Genomic DNA, 9,710 nt, shown 5'->3' with positions numbered 1-9,710 from the left:
AGAATAATAACAATATAACAATATGATAATAATGAACTATTTACACATATAAAATCAATCTCAAAGCTCAAAGCTCAGATAGCATGTGAAATAAAAAAAAGGTACAAAGAAGTAAAAGAAAAAAGGGCCGGGGCAGTGACTATTTTAGGTTACGAGTACTAATTTCAGATCTGAATATTCAATATTTCTTCTATCTTAATCCAGATATTGAAGAGAGCTATCATTTCTCGCATGCTCTCAGAATTCATACAGTGATGCCAGAATAATGACGTTCCGATTGATGCTAGATTATGGGAGAACTTCCCCAGATGACAATGGATTACATCAATCATAGTGCCACATTCTGTCAAAACATGTCTTACTGACTCTAATACTTTGCTTCCTTTACACAACCGACAAGTGCGTTGTTCCAATGGCAACTGCTGGCTTCTGCCCGTGATCAACAGAATAGGCAGTTGGTCCATCCTTAATAAAAGGATAAATCGTCGCAGTTTTTTTGAAGGGCATAGATTGAGATACCCTTGGGGTTGCAAGAATGAGTACAACCTATATTGTACAAATGCGTATCTTTTCAACGCGCTAAGGTGAGCGAAATTTTCTAGCCAATCACACATTTCTACCCTCTTAACAAGTGCATTTTGAACTTGCTTAGAATATGGGCCAACTCGCCAGGTCCATCCAATTGTAGCAAGAAGTTTTATCATCGTCACAGATGGTGACTGAGGATTTTGTTTCTTGCACAATTCTTGGAAGATGGTAAGCAGGAGAGGGTTAGCTGTTGTGCTGCGCATTTTCAAAAAGTGCCCCAATCTCCTTTTCATGACGATAGCCTTCATAGAGGGTAGCCCTAATTCTAATCGAATAATTGCCATCGGGACTCCCGGGCCCAGGCCAAGTATGCGACGCCAGAACTTCCCCTCGATGATTTGAAGCCAGCTAAGATCTAAGTCTAGAAGTGAATCTAGACCATAAGTCATCATAGGGATAAATACCTGGATGTATAATTGGCGCGTACCCCAAAGCGAGAATCCTCCTTGCTGATTGGTAAAGTTGGCTATTAAAGATGTTACTTGTGCTGCTCGCATTGTACGTGAGAGCTTAAGAGCCACATAGTCCCCATTGGGCTCAAAATCAATACCTAAATAACGGTAGAGTGGGGCGTATGAAATCAAGTTGTTATTCACCGTGAGGTTCACACGGGACACTTTTCTGCTAGTAAATCTCAATACCTTAGTTTTGTCTAGGTTAATAATGAGACCATTAGATTCGGCGTACTCCCATAATGCAGTGGCTGATCTACGTAAGCCACTAATAGTGTGGTCAAAGATGACCAAATCATCAGCATATGCCATGACAGTACAGACGGAGTCCCCGATTTTGGGGGGGCAATTACGGATAGAAGTTAGAGCAAGCGGGATATCATGCACATAAAGATTGTACACTAGGGGGGCAGTCACACAGCCCTGTTTGACCCCCCTATTTTGATATACCTTGCTGGTCAGATGTCCCTCCTGGTCCAATTTTAACCTGACTGAGGTATTCTGATGTAGCAATCTGAGAAAATATAGTACGCCAACAGGGCAGCCTAGGGAAGCAAGTTTAAACCATAGGCGTTCTCTAGGTACCAGATCAAAAGCTGCTTTAAAGTCGATGTATAGTGCATACAGCGGCGGCTCATCTCTTTTACGGGCTCTTGCTCTTAATAGGTTCATTACCATCAAATTATACCCGGTGGAGTAGCCTTTTCTAAAACCACATTGGAATTTAGATAATATATGGGCCTCGTCTATCGCTTCTCGGCCTTTTGGCTAAGATCAAGTGTAGTATCTGTTCTTATAAGTTTTAACATATTGCTACGTCAAGGATTGAAGTAGATTATGATTTTGTAACAATATGTGTTGCCCACATACAAGACATATAGCCGCAATGCAACGCAACAATGATGATCAATAAAAAGTACTACTCTGACCGCACGCATCAATAAAGTGCAAGCATACAAAGTGACATTGTATCAACTGGACATCTGCTGTGTTGTCAGCCTTGTTCAATAGTGAAGTAAATCTCCCTCAAAAACCAACAAGCCTCATCCCTATCAGCTATTAGAAAAGTTGGTGGTAATCCTATATGTCACTAGGTTTAATACGTACTGCCTTCTCAGCCATGCTCGGTGGAGAAATGTTGCTACTAGCACAAGGCTAATGTATCTAATGTGCCTTGTATTCTGGATACAAAAAACTGAAGAATCCTGATCCTGAATTTGATGTTCAGGGATCTTGCAAATCGGGGATTTACATAGTCTAGGTAGCTTTCATAGCCTACTTCAGTTATTTAGCCAAGTAGTTACTTAATAGAACAAAGTTTTCTTGCTGGCCATAGGACCAATACTGTGTAAATTAAGCTATCTCCATGAGCAAAGGGATTGTGGGGTGCTCCCTGGGAGCCCTAGTAGATATTTTTTTTTAATCTATATTCAGCTTTCGAGACCATCCCTGCCTTTTCCACCCGTTTCAACAAAAAATACTAGGTGAAGTGACCCTTAAATCCAGGTAGTCATAGGTTCCTATCTGTTCTATCTGCTCACCTTCTATGTTGCATGATAATTTGATTAGTTTAGTTCTCTTTTTACTTCAAAACATTGTTTCTGATTTGGTGTAGTTAATGTTTAACATTTATTGCAAGGACCAAAGCAATGCCTATTTCATAGAGCCAAGAGAAAAATAACAATACATATGAGAAATTGAACATAACATAGCAGACATGATAATCAATATTAGGTTTGATCGGTAATATTGACATTGTGCAAGAGGGCAAGATAATCAGTATTATAAAAACTATGCATATGACCAATAATGTTTTCATGTGAATAAACATGTTTGTTTAACATTTATTGGTGCAACAGTTCTCCAAATCGTCTTCTTTGTAGCACTTTAGTTACTGGGCCGATGCAGTATCCTCTTGGAGTTCAAGTATATGACAATAATTTTTGCTTAATTCCTTCGTGGTAGGTATCATAGGAAAGCATACATCTGTGATATTTCTTCTCATCATTCCTTTATAAATAACTAAATAAACACATTAACGTAGGTACCGTGGGATATGATGAGTGTGGGGATATTCTCTTTGGAGAGGGATTGGGAATCTCTGATATGAACCTCTGCCATGAATACCCAATCCCTATTCTATAGTGACCTGAGTGTCTTTAATTATTCCTATTTAGTGGACCTTTATATCTAGTATAAATAATGGACTGCTGTATGGTGCCTTTAGCCACCTTGGGGACAGTGAATGTTCACACATCAGCTGATTAGGAAGGAACAGGACTTTACTTGGTGTAATCTCCACACCCCCAAAAACAATGTCATACCAGATCTGTGTTATTGGTACATCACATTTGTTCATGCACAGTAACAATGGACATCCTGACAAATGAATATTGTTATTGTTCTTGGGGTGGCAGTACAAATGTGCCAGAGGACCTAGGAGAGGTGTTATTGAATGCAATAGGATCAGGAGACCAAGGGAGTATTAAAATACCAGGCCTGGATGGTGGGTTCTAATGTTGAGTTAGTTAAATGTCCTAAGAGAAAGAGAAACAGACTGGTGAGCTTCATTAAGTACAGGCGTGGGGCAAGATAAGGGCGTACTTGTTGCATGCAGGCAGGAACAAAGTGAAGGGTTAGTGACTGGGTCCCTACCAACCCCTACACCCGCCACCAGGGCAGGACTGGGTTGGGGAATTCCAGGGACCAGCCTCCCACCTAAGCTTGTGCAGGGTCCCCATCCCCTCTTGATAGGGCCAGGTAGCTTAGTATATTGTGTATAATATTACACAATATAATACAATGACCCAGAACACAAACTACCAATACCTACAACTATCCGACCCCAAGAAACAAGCAGGAATGCATGGTGGGTGTTGGTTATGGGCACCATCCTGCAAAATCACAGCTCGCTCCAACTTCCAGCATCAGAATGGCCCAGGGTGATTTCAGGGTCTTGTCAGAAACAATAGACAAGTTCTTCCACACAAACCCGCTTACTAAGCATTGAACATCTGAAAAATTCAATGACAAACTTGATGGGCCCGACACTGGTCCTGGCCCCTGAAGACCTCTATGCTCCTACAATCAGGGAGACCACCAAGACAGGCAGATGCCTGGGCTCTCAAACTGTGTGTATATGGTCAACATGCCAAGATGGACACTTTGAAAGTCGGAATCCCTCACTAACAAGGTTATTCATTGGCTCTGCCATGTCAGGGGATGCTGATCTATCATCTGAGAAGATATCCTTGGTTGTGAGAGAACAAAAATGCCATCAGGCAGAGATGACTCCATTCGACTATCCCTTCCTAGTGATGGGCTGGTGGATGGGCTGCTATACATTGAACTTCATACTTGTCCAACGACAGGCCAAGGGTCTCCCTGGGCTTGTATATATTGGCAACAGGAAAACCACATGCCCTACATGGCCCCTATAGAGAGGCATCTGCTAGTTTGGTCAGGATTAATTCTACTATTGCCGAAAAACAGGTTCGAGTCATAGAATATGCGGGTGGCCTCGATTATATACTCGTGAGATCTTGATGGTCTGTCTGTCACAGATGGGGAGCAGGTCCAGGTGGATCTAGGTCACCTGGCCTAAAACCTGCCCACCTGGTGCCTTCCTGGTTGCCACTCTTTTTCCCTACTTAAGGAGCCCTCCAGCCTCTTTTCCTTTGCAGATGGGAAACAGGTGCAGGTGGATCTTGGTCACCTGGCCTAAGTCCCGCCCACCTGATTCCTTCCATGTTGCTGCTCTTTTTCCCCACATAGCAAGACCCGCCCACCTGGTGCCTACCAGGTTGCAGCTCTTTTTCCCCACTTAGCAAGCCCTGCCCACCTGGTGCCTTCCTGGTTGCCGCTCTTTTTCCCTGCTTAGGGATCCCTCCAACCTCTTTTCCTTTGCAGGTGGGGAGCAGGTGCAGGTAGATCTAGGTCACCTGGCCTAAGCCCCGACCACCTGGTGCCTTCTTGGTTGCCGCTCTTTTTCCCTACTTAAGGGGCCCTCCAGCCTCTTTCCCTTTGCAGATGGGGAGCAGGTGCAGGTGGATCTAGGTCACCTGGCCTAAGCCCCACCCACCTGGTACCTTCCAGGTTGCTGCTCTTTTTCTCCACTTAGCAAGTCCCACCCACCTGGTGCCTTCCAGGTTGTCGTACTTTTCCCCACTTAGCAAGCCTCACCCACCTGGTGTCTTACTGGTTGCTGCTCTTTTTCCCTACTTAAGGAGCCCTCCTGCCTCTCTTCCTTTGCAGATGGGGATCAGGTGCAGGTGGATCTAAGTCACCTGGCCTAAGCCCTGTGCACCTGGTGCCTTCCTGGTTTCTGCTCTTTTTCCCTACTTAAGGAGCCCTCCAGCCTCTTTTCTTTTGCAGATGGGGAGCAGGTGCATTTGGATCTAGGCCACCTTGCTTAAGCCCCACCTACCTGGTGCCTTCCTGGTTGCTGCTATTTTTCCCTACTTAAGGAGCCCTCCAGCCTCTTTTCCTTTGCAGATGGGGAGCAGGTGGCTCTAGGTCACCAGGCCTAAGCCCCACCTACCGGCTGCCTTCCTGGTTGCCTCTCTTTTTCCCTTCTTAAGGAGCCCTCTAGCCTCTTTTCCTTTGCAGATGGGGAGCAGGTGCAGGTGGATCTAGGCCACATGGCCTAAACACCATCCACTTTCTTAGCCCTGCCTCTTCCTTCCTGCTCTTAACTCTTAGATCAAGGGTGCCTCTCGCCCTGGCGTCTGAAATGAAGGGCAGACAAAGACAAGGGCAATTCCTGTTTGGACCTGTTCGGACCCGGAGGACCCAGACAGCAGGTAAGCATGTAGCAACATGTGTTCACTCCCTCTGTCCCAACAGGCCATCCCCACCCCCTCTGGTCCCCACCTGCTGTTCCCTTGTGCCACCCACCCTTCTCGCACACAGGTGTTGCCTGTTTTGCTTGATTCTTCTACGCTGCCCCCCCCTCCAGCCTACTTCTGCAGGAGTCTGTCCTGGTACATTCTGGTTTCTGGTTTCACCATCACCGTCTTGTGGCCAATGCTGGATATGAATTTTATGGACTTCATTGATTCATGGTGTGTCACCCTTTCTCAACTCTCATGCTGGACTTCCTTTGCATCTTGTACTCATGGTGGCCTTGAATCATGCTGTTCCCATCTTCATCTTGTATCCTGGCTTGCAACATTATGTATGATACCAACCTCGTCCACCCTCCCCTTACTTGTCCCCCCCCCAGCACTATCTGAAATGTCATCAGGCCTAGTATGAAAGTTGCTTTTTTGTTCCTCTCCTCGCTTTCGGCACCGCTCTTCCTCACCTTTTGTTTTTCTCCGGCTCTACCAGAAATGTCATCAGGCCTAGTGCGGTAGTTGCCTGTCTGTTTCCATTTCATTCCCACTCTCCCACTCTCCCACTCCCTTCCTTATATATGTCTTAGCTCTTGCACTATCTGAAATGTCGTCAGGCCGAGGATTTCACATCCTTACTGTTCATTGCCTGTAAAAATGTAATTGTATTTTCCCTAGTTACCTCCCTTGCCTTGAAGCGCTTTGAAACACATTAATACACCAGAGAAGCTATGCTCCACACCAAATACTGATCTTCCCAGATGCCCATAAGATATTCAAGGGGCTCTAAGTGCAGGATTAGTGGATTTGTTATGTCCTTCAGTTCATAATCTAGTATAATTGGGAGCATTTTCTTGAGACTCTCCAGTGGCGCTTTACCAAACAGTCTATTATAGATGTTAAACAGGACAATTGGCCTTCCCTCCTTGGTGGTTGATTCCAAGCATTGCAGATCTTCAGAGCCTGGGTGACCAATCAATGACATTTAGGCCAATTTGTGGGCTTACCAGGGTAAACAACCCACCCATTGGTCTCCCCTGTGGTAGCAGCCCATCCACCAGCCTGACCTCAGAGGCTGGTCCTGGATAGCGACCCAGCTCCTGGTAACTTTGATGACCAACCATGGTGCTTCCTATGAAGCAGTTGTGAGTGTGGGAAAAAAAACAGAGCAGAATCTAAGTCACCAAATGATCTCATCCTGAACATCCTCCTAAGTCTGTTGCCCTACACAGTGTGCCCCTGTGCTCCCAGAGTATCGAGCCACCTTCTGTTACAGTGTCATTGGGGGCTTCTGGAACCAGTGCACCACCCTTCCTAGCAAACCCAAAACGCCCCAGTGTCATGATATTCTGATTAGACTTACAGCTTTCCAGCTCACTAGGAGGCCCAAAACAAGTTCTTGGGGAAATATCAGGTGCATTAGTCACCAGGGTCACTTCAGGGGTGAAGCATCGTCTTTGACTCAACATGACTTGTGAGGTACTCTTGTTGGGGCACATCTGCCTGCACCATTTCTACACCCCCTTTATCACTTGAAAAGTCATCCATGTCTACTTCAAGTACAGGGGCAGCACTTAGGTCATTTTTTACCACGTCATCATCCACAGCCCCAGTTTGCATGTCCTTTGACAGCTGGTTTGGGCAGTTCTCTCTTGGGGCAGAATGGCACTCAATCACACCTCTTTCACAGCACACTTCTGAGCCAGACACCAGAATACATAGTTCCTCCCACTAGCACAGGTAGCACCCTCAGCTGTGTTATTCACACGGAATGGCTCAAAAGTGTGGGCTTGGTACTGGTAGAGTCTGCTTCAAAGACTTTGATTAATTCTGAAGAGATGGATCTCACTACACAGTTAAATTTAGGTCTGCGTCCCCCCCAATTGTTCCTGAGGCTCTGGTAAGTGATTACTGGTGTGGCGGCCAACTGGGGAGATATCATCTATTTCCTCCAGGAGGCCTTAAATCTCAACAATTAGAATATTGACATCTTTAATCGGTTTGATAAGTTTGAAAAATGTCTTCTTCCCCTCAGTCAGAGACGTCAGATGCTACCCCTGTGCTCTCCCTTGCTACCCCTAGGAAAAAAAAGATTTTTTATTTTTACTTTTTCTTTTGAATTTTTTTTTTTTTTAAATGTAAGTTCCTGGGCAGTGGCCAGTGTCATGTGGCTCTTTATTTTTGGAGTGGCCGACTTTCTTGTGCAGGCCTCTTAAAAGAAATGGGGTTCCACAGGTGTATCACTTTGAGCAGTTACGCAAATAAGAAAGAATAGGAATAACACATCATTTGTCTTTCTGGAATTCTATCCAATAATTGCTAGACTCATTAAAGTTTTATTTCCAGGCACACTTCATGTGACGAGTCACTGATTTAGCCTGTTCTTAAACACCTAAACTCAGCCTTTCACCCTTCTGAGGCCGGTAAAGGAGTACCAACACAGGTTGGGTGATATTCTATGTATATTTGAACTATATAAAGCATTTAAGCGTAAGTGCTATATAATAACATATCATTATCATTTGGCCTTGGACGTCTGCTTGCAGTCACAGTAATTTGGTAATATGGTCCTATACACACTGATATTAACAATACATATGGTGATCCATTCTTGTATAAAATGTATATAACAGTGATATTGCAACCATATTTTTTGCTGTGTACTTAGGAACAATATGTGATGTCCCTTCCTGTTTTGTCAAGGGGTGAAAGGTCGTGTTCTATCGCTTCCTGTGATGTCACTTCGAGGTGGGGATCAAATGACATCACTTCCTGTCTTCCTGTGATGTCATCAGAGGGCAAAGGTCATGTGATGTCACTTCTGCTACTGCTGTCATTTTGGTGAAATGAAGTCCCTGCCCTCAGTCAGTGAAATCAGAGTAACTGCCTTCCTTTTGACCATCCTGAATTAGGGGCAGGTACAGACGAATGCAAGCCCCACATACAGAAGTGGGTGGTCAGATAAAAGTCATAGTTCTGGGGACAAGGCTTGGGCGAGGAGTCGAGTCAAGTCATAATACACCAATTTAGTAACTAAGAGTCCCACACAGTCCAAAACAGAACGCTCACCGCGGTAAGGCATGTGCCGACCACCTCACAGTGACAAACTCCTTGTGGCACCAAACACCTGCACCATTGACTGCGGGCTACACCCTGCTGGTCCTGGAATCAGCAGGTATAGTTGGGGGGGTGGCCAATCGCTGCTTCAGGCCGCTAGTTTCCCACACCCGGCTTCCCCCACCACCTTGCGGTACCAAACACCTGCACCCTTGAGTGTGGGTTTACCCCTGGCAGGCCTGGACTAAGCAGGTGTAGTTTGGGGGGCGTAGTCAGTTGCTGCTTTGAGCCCACTGGATTCCCACACCCGGCTTTCTTCACCTCCTTGTGGCACCAAACACCTGCACCCCGGACAGCGGGCTTCTCCCTGATGGGCCTGTCAGTCAGCAGGTATATAGTTAGAGGGCATGGCCAATCAGCATTCTGAGCCAACTGATTTCCCACACCTGGCTTCCGCCACCTCCTTCCAGCACCAACCACCTCTGACCTTGATTGTGGGATAAATGTTTGATCCAATAAGGGTCACCTAAGGTAAATATCTCTATCAGGGTCTGATGTATCTCCAGCAATCACCTACTGTGACCAGCCCCAAAACTAAAATTTTGTCTGGTAATTCTGGAATTTGTGTATAAAAAGTCTAGCCACAGTGGGTGGCATTGCAAGCTCATTTCATTCAGTTCAGTTTCACAGGGCATTCTGAACGATGTCTCCCAGGTGTTTTTGGGTCCGATAAATCTGTGTTACTTCTTGCTTTGAGTATGCTCCCTTTTGGATTACT

General features: G+C 45.3%; 1 pseudogene; it reads left to right on the top strand.

The window, feature by feature from the left end:
* Positions 1-1,788: 1,788 nt before the first annotated feature.
* LOC138474953 (U2 spliceosomal RNA) lies at positions 1,789-1,895 on the top strand (annotated as a pseudogene).
* The last annotated feature ends 7,815 nt before the right edge of the window (positions 1,896-9,710 follow it).

The sequence above is a fragment of the Ambystoma mexicanum genome, chromosome 8 (genome assembly GCF_040938575.1).
Source record: "Ambystoma mexicanum isolate Mex_15411 chromosome 8, UKY_AmexF1_1, whole genome shotgun sequence".
NCBI classification, from domain to species: Eukaryota; Metazoa; Chordata; class Amphibia; order Caudata; family Ambystomatidae; genus Ambystoma; species Ambystoma mexicanum.
This window is presented reverse-complemented; position numbering and strand designations above follow the sequence as displayed.